The sequence below is a fragment of the Dermacentor silvarum genome, chromosome 7 (genome assembly GCF_013339745.2).
Source record: "Dermacentor silvarum isolate Dsil-2018 chromosome 7, BIME_Dsil_1.4, whole genome shotgun sequence".
NCBI lineage: Eukaryota > Metazoa > Arthropoda > Arachnida > Ixodida > Ixodidae > Dermacentor > Dermacentor silvarum.
Window position 1 is genome coordinate 20,652,466 of NC_051160.1, and position 13,547 is coordinate 20,666,012.

Below are 13,547 nucleotides of genomic sequence, written 5' to 3' on the forward strand. Positions count from 1 at the left end.
CATACATACATACATACATACATACATACATACATACATACATACATACATACCGCAAACTGAGGGAAGTCCCCATATAATGCCAATAGCGTTAAAACCAACCGCTGCATGTACCAGAGACGCTATAGCGCATAATCTTTGCGTCTCCAATCGGAACGTACCGACAGGATGAATGGCCTCTTCTCTGGCAAACATGTCGACGCCAAACCATTCTCTGAGGAGTTTATATTGGGGCCTTCGTTCCAGCCGAGATATATATGCTATACAATAACCGCACGGGTCAAGCTACAAGTTTTACACGACACAGGAGTAGCATCAAAAGTTCAAATATGCTGCAAGGCTTACAACTATAGCATCATCGCACCGCTGGCTTACCGCTTAGCTTAAGGCTCAAATTATAGTTTACCGCTATATCAGTGAAACGAAAAGTGTACAATCATTGCATTTTACCTGTATTAACATATACGGCTTCGGCAAGGACGATTTAAACGATTGCATCAAAAGATTCGAAATATAAAAATTTTGAAGGAGATAGAACAGTCAGAGAGGAAAAAAAATTACACGTTAAGCTTTTTATACGTCACAAGAAAAACGTAGCACAAGGAACACCTTTGTGGCTAGAGCAATTAGGCGCACAGTATAGCATAAACGAATAGCGCTGGTGAAAGCCAGCTTCGAGAAGCATTCTTGTTTAGCTTAAGAGACCGCCAACCAAGCAAAACCAAATCATCTGCGGCATCATTCTTATCGGATAATTAGAAAGGGGGACACCATTAGGCGACGAATACGTAAGGTAACGCATATCGGTGGAATGCGACTGTGTAACCTTGCAAGCAAAACTACGATCCGACGTCAGGGAAGCCGGCATCTTTTCAGTACGCACTCATTGTTTCCTTGTTTGCGTTCACATTTTTCTCTCAGTTACGTTTCGTAACGACTTCGTCGAGCAAGTCTCTCCCTGAGGAATCCGGATAGATACGAGGGCATCCCCCGCACCGCCTACGGAATCGCCCTTTCCCAACAGAACTTCGCTACCTCTGCAAGGGGAATCCCCGCCTACGCAGTCCCAGCCGACGATCGAATTCACTATGGCGACCAGACCTTATTCTTTTCAAGATGGCGGCCGGCTGTCGGCTGAGAGCGGAAGAAAAAATAAATGCATAGCGTTGCCATGGCGTTTTCTCTGACGAAAACGAAAATGGTTCTGTTTTCGAGAGGCAACTGGGGGAGGCTCTTAAGATCCCATTTATCCGTGCACTCCGCCTTCACGTTCGCGGACTTTCATTCGCTTTAAAGCTTGCGCTCTTTCTTCTTCTTGCTTCGCTGCCGAGTGAAGAAGTGTAGTGTCGCTGTTTCTTCTTACTTTTACAAAAGAAAGAAGCAAAGCTCTTAATAACAGCGTTTCGCAGCGTTGTCGCTTGGCGTCCTTTCCTCCGGCGTAAACATACTATAGTGAAACGAAAAGCGAACGAGAAAAAAAGTGTCTCGGCCGAGAAGACGGCGTCGGCTCTCCGGCGATAATAAAAGCCGTCAAAATTTAAAGGAACAAAAAAAAAAAAAAAAAAAGCCAGCGTCACAGAGCAGCGGCAGCAACGCGTCTTCGCCGCACGACTCTCGCGCCTCGCAGTGAAAGCCACCGCGCCGCACCTGCGGCAGATGCGCCCGTGGCCGGGCGATGGACCCCCGCTCTTCCGCGCTCGCTCCCTGCGTGTCTATTCCCCCTTTCTCCCTCCCCCCCACATCAATGGCCCCCCCCCCCCTCTCCCCCTCCCTCCCCCCAGCGCTCCCAACCTCCCCCACATCACGGCAGCTCCTTTGAGTCGGCTCTCTGGCCGCTCCATTAGTGCGGTGCCGGGGCGGGGGGCGTGGCACCCCGCTGGGCCCATCTGACGGAGTGGCCGCCATGCAAATGAGCCACTTGTCGCCGGCCCCGTGGCCCGGAACCCCGCTCCGCCGGCGCTGAGCACGCTGGAGGAGCGGTGCTCGCCGACGCTGCCGGCAGCTGTCGCCGCCCTACGGAATGCCGCCGACGCCAACGCCGCCGCCGAGGTGGCCGCCCGCCGACGGCGCTGCTGCTGCTGCTGCTGCTGCGGCGGCGGCGGCGTTGACGAACACGCCCCGCCGCTGCCGCTGGCGACGCGGTCCTGCCTTGCGGCCCGGGCGACCCCGAGGGACCGGCCGAAAGTGAGTGCTGCTAGTGCTACGGGTGGCCCGTGATGAGGCTGTACGACGCGTTGCTCGTCGCTGTAGAGTCTGCTACACCGGGGTTCTGAGCTACGGCGCGAGCCTGCCCGCGCTGCTTTCTCTTTGCTGCGACGCGCGTATGTACCGTCTTTTCACCAGTATAGCTCCGTTGTGGTAAGGTTTTTCTTTTTTTTTTTTCCTTCCACCATCCATTTTTATTGAGAGAAGAGCAACGTGAAAGACAGCGCAAGGTGAAGAAAACTAGGCAAGCTTTCCTTGGTTTTGTTACCCATGGTTCAGTATTAATAAAATTAGAACAATCATTCCTTGATCCTTTTTACCTTCACCGTATATTCGCGGTATACTCTCGCAAACTTTTTGCGCGCAGACAAACCAGCTTGGCGCGCTTGCTTTCCTGACTGCGAGTGGGCCTACAAACTTACTTCCTCACCTCACCTCCCCCCCCCCCCCCCAAAAAAAAAAAAAAAAGGAACGAATGACCGGAAAGCGGTTGCAATCGCGAGCACCTTTTTCCATAGTGACAGTCCCTGTTCAAAGGTAAGCCCCTCGTATAGCGTCACGGGTAAACGCATTCGCGCAACATTTCGACGTCACGGCTCAGCTGGTCGCAATACGAATTTGGTGCGCAAAGTGACGTGAGCGCGCTATTTCAAACACTTCTGGCTTGCTTTCAATAGTCAGCTGGAGCGCACCTGCCAACCCGCACCGTCGCTACACACGACTCGCCATCCGCGGATTTCCAGTCAGAAAGGAACTGCTCACACTCCGGTCTAGTTACACACGACAAGACGCGGTATACGCGTGCGGGCCCCGGACTTACACCCATCCTCGCTCATGTATCTCGTCACCAGACACTACAGGCGTCATCATGCCTGCTCTGCGCGTGCGTAGGTTGCTCTCCAACGCGACTATATATATATACCCTCACCCCACGGTGCACCCACCTTCTAACGCGCCTGGTGTGCGCTCGGTGTTCCACTCCCCCGACCCGTGGCCCCCATTTGCTGCTCCCGCTGTTCATCAACAAAACGCGTACGCGGGAGAGATTACGCGTAATGTGTCGGCTCCCTTTGGACTTGCGCGCATTGTAAGCCGTGATCATTGCGGTCGGGCTTGCAGGCTTTCACTTAGACACCGCAGGCCCTGCAGGGCGGCACAATAGAAACATCAAGCAGGTATTTCCACGTCGCCATATGTGGGTAATTGCGCTACAAAAACACACCTGCAATGTGTTCTTTATCCAAGTGGAGTCGACAAGAAAAGGTCACTAGTGTGACAGTACTAAAAAAGAATGCGCAGGAGCCACCGAAGATGGTTGTCACTGCAAGCGAATCTAGTCAAACGCTTCTAGAAAGCTATATATTCACTTTATTTAAGGAATGGCTACGCTTGCAGGATTGTACTTGTTGCTGCGAGGATATTTATATGCGTTTGTTAATTCGTTGCGTAATTCCGTAGCGACGAAGCCGTTAACAGGTACATCTGTAGCGGTAGTATACATGGGTGGACAGCCAGTGCGTCCTCAAAGAGTTGTTTATAGTTAGAATTCGGAGAAGAGCTAGCCCGTAAATGGGATGCGTGAGAGCGCGAGGCTTTTGCATAGGCGGCTTTGTAACGGCGGTGAAAGTCTCACCACCGACCGCGAAAACGGGCGAAAGAACCAAAGAAAGCTATTGGCTTTTAAATGTAGACAATGGTAGCGGTAGATTACTTCACCTTGAGCTTGCGCTGCTCCGTGCCCGATCACTGTTTTGTTATTGTGAACTCTCGACTTCAACGTACCGTACACAGCTCTTGTTTCTTCTTTAGCTCGACTCTTTAGAAGTGGTCACTGTTGGGCTATAGATGATCTTGCATTTCAACTACGGTAACTAAGCGCAGAGTGGTGAACCGACACAAGCAAAAGGAGGAGACCGCACCCCGATTATACGTATATTATTTGGGGCGCATGCCTACCGTCAAGTCATCTGTATATACTGTCAACTGTTAACAAACAGCTGGTACAGTAGCAATAGTCATTGTCTGTTTTGCGTTCGTGTCTGTCACCCACTTTGCTTTAAGTTACCGTATATAGCTGGAATACTATTTGCGTATGTTTTCGATGCGAGATTCAACGCGCTATTCTTGTTCACTTCGCAACGTGAGCGAATGACATATATCATCGAGCATGTATACGTAGAGTCTATACTAGCGCTTGTCATAGACGCGGGACGGCAAATGAAAGGCTCCGCTTAACATTGAGTCATTGGGATCGATCGGGTGTAAATGTCAGCTCAATACAAGAACGACATCAAGTTGCCGTGAAAGAAGCAGACACACGGGTTTATAAGTGCACGCATGTTCCTTCAGAGAATGGACCTCTTGGCTTGGTGCGCGACTTGCTTAGGTGAGCTTGGTTGTATCGGCGAAACGCTACTGCCCCACGGGCCAAAATCTTTGAGAATGGGTCGGCTGATGTGTATGTTCAATTCTGATTATCTTGCACTGTCACGAAATGTGTAGTCGATTTCCTTATTACAATTGGGTAAAACTAGCGGATGATACTTCCCATGTCAGGATGGACATATCATCTTGAGAAACAGAGACTTGTTTGCGCTTAGTTTAACATTCGCTATTGTGTGCGAGCGCGTTTCTTGAAAAGGATACTTATAGAATTATCTCTCAATGTTTAAGAATGTGCGAAAAAGGAGTTTCGAACTTTACTTTTATTTATATTGACTCATACACCACTTTCGCTACATTGCAAGGTCGGAACTTCTAATTTTGTAGGAATAAAAGCGACCGTGAACACTATCATATCTCAGTATGACAAAAGTTAGTTTTTCCATCTTTCAATTATTATTATTTGATTTGAAAACATATACACAGGAAAGAGAAAGCGAGAAGCAAGGCATCTTACCGTATATTATCATATACCGTATATTATCATACCGTAGCGTATTATATACCGTATATCATACCGTACCGTACCGTATATCATACCGGTATTATACCGTATATTATCATACCGTACCGTATTATATACCGTATATTATCATACTGTACCGTATATTATCGTATTACCGTATTATTAGCAAGGCATCTTTCAATTCCGCGCTTTTAGGAAGCACTACCGCAATAACCTTAAGAGGCATAAACAAGTTAAGACCTTAAAAAGCATCCCGAGCCTAATTCATTATCCTTTTTTTTTGTTTTTTTCATGTAGCTTACAAAGTGATTTACCGTACATGTCAGCAGCACGCAAATGCAACTTCGCTCAGCGGAACCCATAAAAAGTTCTAAACAAATTGAATACTCATCTTTCTTAACAAGAGAGCTCCGTACACTTTAGCGTCATTCATTCATTCATTCATTCATTCATTCATTCATTCATTCATTCATTCATTCATTCATTCATTCGACTGACAGAGAGACAAGCGTGTTTGCGGACGTAACATTTTAACAGAAATTCTGTTCACAGTCAGGAACTTGAACGGGTGCCACAAAAGTGCGATGTGAACTCATCCTAATTGCAGCAGCGAAGTCACTAAGAAAAAAAATTAAAGGAGTTCGTTAAAGAAGAATTACGCAGTAACCATGGCGTGCTAAAATTACGAGTATAGTTCACTTACCCGTGCTTATGTTAGCACTGTTTGATACGACCCTTTTATAGTCTTAGATGAGATGTATTTCGACAGTATGTCCTGCAATGTTAGAAGAATTATAGTTGTAAGTTTCAAAATACTTCTTCACAGTACCATTCAAGGCAGTTCCTGGCAGCGTGCCTTTTATTAGAGTACCATTGAGAAATTTTTTTACGCAATAGAGGCAGTAAGAACAAAGAATATTTCTGGATTAGTATGTTCCCCACAAGCCACTTGAATAGTGAGAATTCGCTTTCGGAGAAACCACGTGCATAACCATACACTGCGCGTGCGTCCGAAATGACATTTCTTGCAGTGGACTAGTATTGCAGCATGCAAATTAGCACGTTCCGAGACAGAATCATACTTCTGTAGTGTAGCAACCATGACACATCGACCAAACTAACGTGCAGGATGTCACTGCACTGCAATATGTACTGACGGCGTCAGAAAATTTGGTGACTTCTTTACACAGACGGGTTACACTTGGCATCCTCACTTAAACTACATGCACCAACACCGGCCTCACCGCTAATAAACAGCACAAATAAAGAAAAAAGTCGAGCAGAACTCATCAACAATGTCTATCCAAGTATGCGAATATTATTCTTTAGAGATGAAAATGAATTTATAGTACACTAAATGAGGGCTTACGGTTCTATGTACATTTTATATACACTCTGTACCCTTTGTTATCAATCTATCTTATCATGGGTGTGTTTTGGGGGGCATGTTTTATACGCCGTGTGTTATGAAGAGGCGGAACATACTCACTGGCACGTATCGAGTCACGCAAGTTGCCGTCAAGGAGGTTCAATCAAGAGCGGCTCATAGCCAGTAATCCATAACCAGTGACACAAGTTGGTAAGGGTTATATAGTTAGATAGCCGGAAAAAAACCTGGTATGAAGATGCTTGTAACACTATTCGCATTAAAACCCACAGATAATATATTTGTTGTGCCAAATTGCAGCTAATAAAAGTTTGGAAGCTTCCATGGCTAGGTACCCGGACATAATTTTATGCTCAGTAGCTGTAAATCGAAGCCAGCTAGGCTCCATGACATCAATGAAACATCGTCGTTTCCACCATAATTCCTTTCGGATGACATACCAAACGCTAGAAACGAACGCGACAAGCAATCTTGATTGATTGATTGATTGGTTGATTGATTGATTGATTGATTGATTGATTGATTGGATTTCAATGTCGCAAGGGTCACCTCTGGCCAAAGAGCGCCATAATGCAGCCTGTAGCGAGACACTTTAAAACATCACTGTATCGTATAGTGGCTGACGGTAGTTGGGCCTCAGCGGAGGTCTCCCACAGCATTTCCGTTCTCGTAGTGTATTTGCCGAAAAAGCGAGGCGATACCTGTTACCGAGCAATAAAACACATGTGGGCTCGACACCGCTCGTCGAGCTATGCACTTGAGCATTTCATTGGTTCCTTGCCATGGCCCGCATTCACGAAAATCTCTTACGTTAAAATTGCTTGTAAGAAAAAATTCCGGCCAATTGAGCCTGATACTGGACAACCTATTAGCGAAGGCGATCAGCCAGTTACAAAGAACACTTATCTAATATAATCTTTATGAATTCGGCCCCTGGTGATCTCATCACGGTCTAAACAACCCAACTCCTAAGCAGTTCATATACAGGGTGCCCCAGCTAAATTTAGCCAAGGTTTAAAGTATGCCGAAGCACTGTAGAAGAACGCAATCAAACGTATGTATGTTGCCTTTTGTGCGGAGCAATTCACGCTATCTTTTTATCAAAATTAATTGCAAATTAGTCAAAATTAGTTAACCAACTTCGGAAGTATTCGTTGTAAGGTATAATTTTAGTAAGAACGTTGCACAGCGTTCGAAGAAACATGAAATTTAGCAGTTTTGAACTCCTTACTTTTTGCGTAATCATTTTTTTCTACGTCCTGAAAAAAGCCCTCGAAATATGAAAAAAAAAAAAACACGTGGTATGCTCGCGTACGCGCCACGATTGCAGTGCTCTCAAACGTACCACGCATGCGCGAACGGGGCATTTAGCACCGTCCGCTGTCTGGTCCATTTATCCCGGTCAAGACACCACTGCGAGAGAACCACATCACTGGCGCAAATGGCAAAGCCAACGCCTGCGTCGCTGCCCTGTCACTTTTGAAACAGCAGTTGCAATTTGTTGCAAAAAAAAGAAAGTTGCAGATAGCACGTTGCAAAATTTTGTAGCAAACGCTTCAAACAATGTGTTGCAATTGCGGTATTTAAAGAGAGAGAAACAAAGGAAATGTACGGAGGTTAGCCAGAAAAAAGTCCGGTTTGCTACCCTGCAAGAGGGAAAACGGAAATGGGATCTAAAGAGATAGGAATGGATAAATACGAGTACAGAAACGGAAATCGGCGCGCAAAATTAGGGATACATGTCACTATCACAGTCGATCTCGCCGGCCCGTAGACCGCAGGAAGCGAAGTAGCGCTCTGGCTGCCTTTACGCTCTGCCGCATGTGCATTGCGAGCATTTCTCGGCGAACATTTGCCACCTTGAGAGTATCTATCTATCTATCTATCTATCTATCTATCTATCTATCTATCTATCTATCTATCTATCTATCTATCTATCTATCTATCTATCTATCTATCTATCTATCTATCTATCTATCTATCTATCTATCTATCTATCTATCTATCTATCTATCTATCGATCGATCGATCGATCGATCGATCTATCGATCGATCTATTTATCTATCTATCTAAGCCGCCTACTTCTTGGTGCTCTCATGGTCGTTCGTTGACTTGGTAGGCTCCCCGCATACTGCTTCGCATAACATTGATTCCCACGACGTGGGATCTGTTCGCTTTTTATATTTTACTCTGACAGTGACCGGCTATTCAGCGCCTCTAATGGGGTACACACAGCACCTGCCTCTCCCTGGGCATATATGCACAGGAGCAGTTGGTCAGTGCAGTTAGTGGGAATCGTGTCGGGTTATTACCACCCAGTTTTTTATATCTTTCCTGAATATCTGCCGCGAAACGCGTAGGTGCATGACTTACTGTCCTCCCTCACCGCAGAAGGAAGACCTTCTGGAAAGGTAAGTGGAACGCCATTGGCATTTCGCTGCAAGTTTGGGGACCTGTACATTTTGAAACTGCTGCTATAGTCTTGGGAGACCTTGTTACACAGTCGTCCACAACGCTGAATCGGTGCGCTTCCATGCGAAGAAATCAATATCTGTGAGTTGTGGGTCGGTTTGAATGACAATGCTTGTGGCCAGCGTAAGCCACAAGGACGCCCGGGCAACGCATTATTCATCGCTGTACCTTGAACCTAGCAGCTGTTGTGTTATCACTCTTTCTTTGATCTTCAATTCAGAGCTCGAGCTCTCTAGATAGATGTGTGGACAACTGCACCTGCCTTGAGCACTGACAAGCTTCAAGTCTACAATTGGTGCAAAGTAAATGATGAACCAAGTTAATTAGTTCATCATCATCATCAGCCTATACTTATGTCCACTGCAGGACGAAGGCCTCTCCCTGCGATCTCCAATTATCCCTGTCTTGCGCTAGCTGATTCCAACTTGCGCCTGCAAATTTCCTAACTTCATCTCCCCACCTAGTTTTCTGCCGTCCTCGACTGCGCTTCCCTTCTCTTGGTATCCATTCTGGTACTCCAATGGCCCACCGGTTATCCATCCTACTCATTACATGGCCTGCCCAGTTCCATTTTTCCCTCTTAACTTCTACCTGCCGGCTTCTATTAACTTCTGTCACCTCGGTGCTAGTTTATTATGCACTCATGCACCATAGCGCGCGCCGCAACTACTGCCTTATGATGGAATGCTGCTCTTGGAGATCGCACTTCGTTTATAGCTTGGTGGCATAGTTGGTAGCATAAGTGTATGAGCATGAGAAAGAGACGTTGGACGACGCATGCGCTGTGCTTCCGTCTGCAATGTTTGTATTATCTCGAAGGTCACAGGTTCGGTACCGGTTATGGCAGGATGTGTTCCTCAATCTCTCGGAACATTTTGTTTCATAGTTAGCATGATGGACATTATTGGGAAGCTAGTGGAACGGCCCACAGCAACGAAATACAGGCTCTCAGCTGCAAGAATGTTTCGTGTAACGCGTGCTCCGATTAAATTTATATCACGACCTTGTAATAAGACATGCTACTCGACACAATAAAGCTGTACTTATTTTTTTCCCTCGTTTGTGAGAATCCCTCATGTTGGAAGGTACCATAGGGCAACGGAAAGCTGGCTTTCCTACATTAATTGTTATACAAAGGAGAAGCCGACTTAAACATAACACAAGATTAATGTGTTAACGTATTTATTTATTTATTTATTTATTTATTTATTTATTTATTTATTTATTTATTTATTTATTTATTTATTTATTTATTTATTTATTTATTTATTTATTTATTTATTTATTTATTTATTTATTTATTTATTTATTTATCGCGACCGTAGCTTAGTACGAGCTGAGCACTTGCCTATATAAGGAAGATAATTCAAGCACAGATAAGAAACAGCTGCAAGTATGGGTGATGCTTCTTTAAGAGGCAAGTAGGAAAGCAATTAATGTCAAAAGTCGTCCAATGTGCATCGAAGTGCGAAAAATACAAAAAACAGTGCAAATTAAATAAAAAAAGTTTTGTAAACTGAAAGAATATGAGGAAAAGACAGCGTATAGCGCATCATAACAACATGAAGACGAGACTCAAATGAAATTACAGACTTGCTCTGCTAAGTCGTTAAAGAGGATAGATACCAAATGCAGCACGAAGGCCCATGTATATACATTGAATTTTAATGTATCCTGTTGTGCCGTGTGTAATTCCTAGCTAAAGAGATAAGTGCAGAACTTCACAACTGTTATCACATAGGTTTGACATACACAGTGGCATCACGTTTCCGCAGAAGTTTTTTTTTTTTTTTTGAGCTATCACAGCGTGTCATCAAGCACGACTTGAGTCGAAGACATTCCCGTTGTTGTTGTTGTGTCTTGGAGTCAAGGCTCACACCGCAATGTACCTGCTTATGGCGTTGCATTTCAGTGACTGTGGAAACTAGTTTAACCTGATATTCTCTACACACCCAAGGAAACGCCAGTCAGGCTACCATTTAGACTATATGATCGTCACTCGTACTTAAATGTACTGACAGCCAAAGTTTACAATAACCATTTTCCCCCATTTCTTTTCTTCTTTCTTTTTCCAAGAGCAACGGGAAAGCTTACCGGTTAGAGTGTCAAATATTGCAGTCGTAACGCGAAAAATGAGGTGGAATATATTTTTTCTACTTGCGGTCATGATCGCATTTGTGAAGTCGCACGCTGGAAACATGCTGGAAACAGGGAGAGGTGAGAGCGATGGAGTTTTAACAGATCCGGACACCCCACCAAGAAGCAGCTCATCTTGAAGCGCGTCGCGCGGCCAAACTAGAATCTGCGCGTCGGCGGCGAGCCGATTCGGAATATACCGTGCCTAGCAGAACTTAGCATTTCCTAGCAAAACTTAGCCAAGCCTAGTAAAACCTGGAAGAAGCTAGGTCGATCACCAGCTCCGCTTTTTACTCCAGCCTTGCACCACTAGTGCAAGCGGCCCACGTTTTCGTTTTCTTCTCTTTTTTTTTTCTTTTTACACAGGTACTACTGAGAAGCGGACAAGTGTGGCCCTAGCTGTAAGAAATTAAGTTGTTCATCAAGTTCATTAAATTATTCATCAAAGCGCCATTGCATGTTCATGCGATGACACTTTGTATCTCATAGAGAGACCGCAGAACTCGATGTACTCGCTCGTAAACGCGGATGCGTACAAAAAGCACTCATGCGCGCCGCCATTCTACGAAGGTCGCCACGACTGGCACAGCCCGCCGCAGTTCCAGTCGTTGCAGCGAAGGCAGCGCCACTTGTTAGCGTGGACGTTTCTTTTTTTTTTAATTTTAAATCACAATACGCATTGAACAGAGCGCCAACGCCCACCCGTATAATATAAAGACTGCTATTTTCAAAATACATGTGGTGCACTTGATAAAAGTCGACTGGCGTACAGTAATCGTCAGCATCCAGCTGTAGTACCGATGTTTCACCGCCAATTAAGTGGTGCGACATGCCGTTTTTCGGGGCTTTTGTGTGGCACTTCGAAATGATAATTCCCACTTAAACCGCGATCATCACGCTCAGCTCTATCACTCTAAATCGTGGGTCTTTTCATTTCCATCAAAATGTCAATGACACACGCTTTGAGCGGCTGTCGGTCTCGTTAGGTCGCGTATTCACAGAGCAGCTCGCACAAAATAGCCGTTGGCAAAACCAGACCCCTACCAGTCGTTGTGACGATGGCGGACACATTAAAGCTCTTACGAAAGAAAACCTTTCTGAATCCTATTTAAGTCTTACAGGACTTTACACCGAAGGGGTTCGTGAGAACTCCCGGCGATTAATCGTGATTGCGAACATATTGTTGGCGAAGATGGCCTGCCAAAAGGCAAACAACTCTTACCAATCGAAAAACAAAATGTGAATTCACTCCCAGGGCTCATGCTGGCAAAGGAGTTTGAACGCTATATGGCGGTGCGGAAGTACAAGAACCGGCCGATCGACAAAGCGAACATACTACTAGAAAAGGGGGCTAGCCAACCCCAAATAGTGCTGAAGAAAAAAAAAATCCCGCCACCATTCCACCTTGTGAAAGTGGATGCACAGCGGAGCTGTTGCTGACGTCACACAAACGCCACTACCACAAGGCATCGCACCATCCAGATCAACGTAGCGTCCACGACCTCGTTCGCGCCCTTTCCGTTGGTTCTTCGACGCCGCGGTGCACGTTCGCGGCGCCCATACGCTTGCGCGTAAGCCGCGTTCACGAAGTTAACGCAACTGTAATTTTTTAACAGTCTTTGCCCTCATGTCGAGTACGGTCGCAGCAAACTCTGCGCGACCGACGCAACGGACAGAGCGCCCACTCATCAAGGACAGATACATCACGTGCACACGTTCGTCACGCGCGCACGCAAGTGTGCCAGAGTGCAGCATATATACTCATTCTAGTAGACCTGGCGCAAATGCGTTGTTGAACTAATTCAACTTCTCAAAGTAAAGTGCGTGCACAATATTTGTGTAAAGTACGACTTACACACAGCCTGCAGGCATGATAGCATCGGATTGTAATTTGAACCTACGAGAAAACTTAATTCTGTTACGCGGAAACTCAAAGTTACACTAGCTCTGGAGACGAAAACTTTTCTCTGTCGACGCGACGGTGTACACGCACGGACGCAGAAAGTTTGCCGCGGTAGCCATATACAGCTTAGCTGTAAAAAAAAAAAAAAAAAGAGAAGACTGTGAATTCAGCGCCGCATACTTGTACCACGCTCCATCAGCGACAATGCATATATATGCATAAGCATAAGGCATTTCCGCCAATTCACGGTAGCAAACATGTACTACGACGCAAGGACACGCCGCTTCTGTGGCCGAGTGGTCTGAAGCGATGGTTCCGAAACGTGTTCTAATTGCAACGTCATAATATAACAACTTATTCCCGCTATGAGCAATAATTGTGTATGCGCCCGCAGCCTTGGATGCATATGCATGGAAGTGAAAACGGGTCGACGCACTCAAGTGATTCTTCTATATAGGCTTCCGAAAATGCCCACTGCCGTTCAAGGCGGTAGCGATTCGCGCGTGTATACCTAACCAGAGCGGGAAAGGCTGAA

At 45.7% G+C, this 13,547-nt stretch overlaps 1 protein-coding gene across 1 annotated transcript in view; it reads left to right on the forward strand.

Annotated features, from left to right (window-relative positions):
* The first annotated feature begins 1,973 nt into the window (after positions 1–1,973).
* Positions 1,974–13,547, forward strand: part of LOC119457668 (homeobox protein unc-42) — a 41,115-nt gene continuing 29,541 nt past the window's right edge. The window contains exon 1 of the mRNA XM_037719307.2: positions 1,974–2,184. The gene's annotated coding sequence lies outside the window, so the exon portion shown is untranslated. The remainder of the gene's footprint in view (positions 2,185–13,547) is intronic.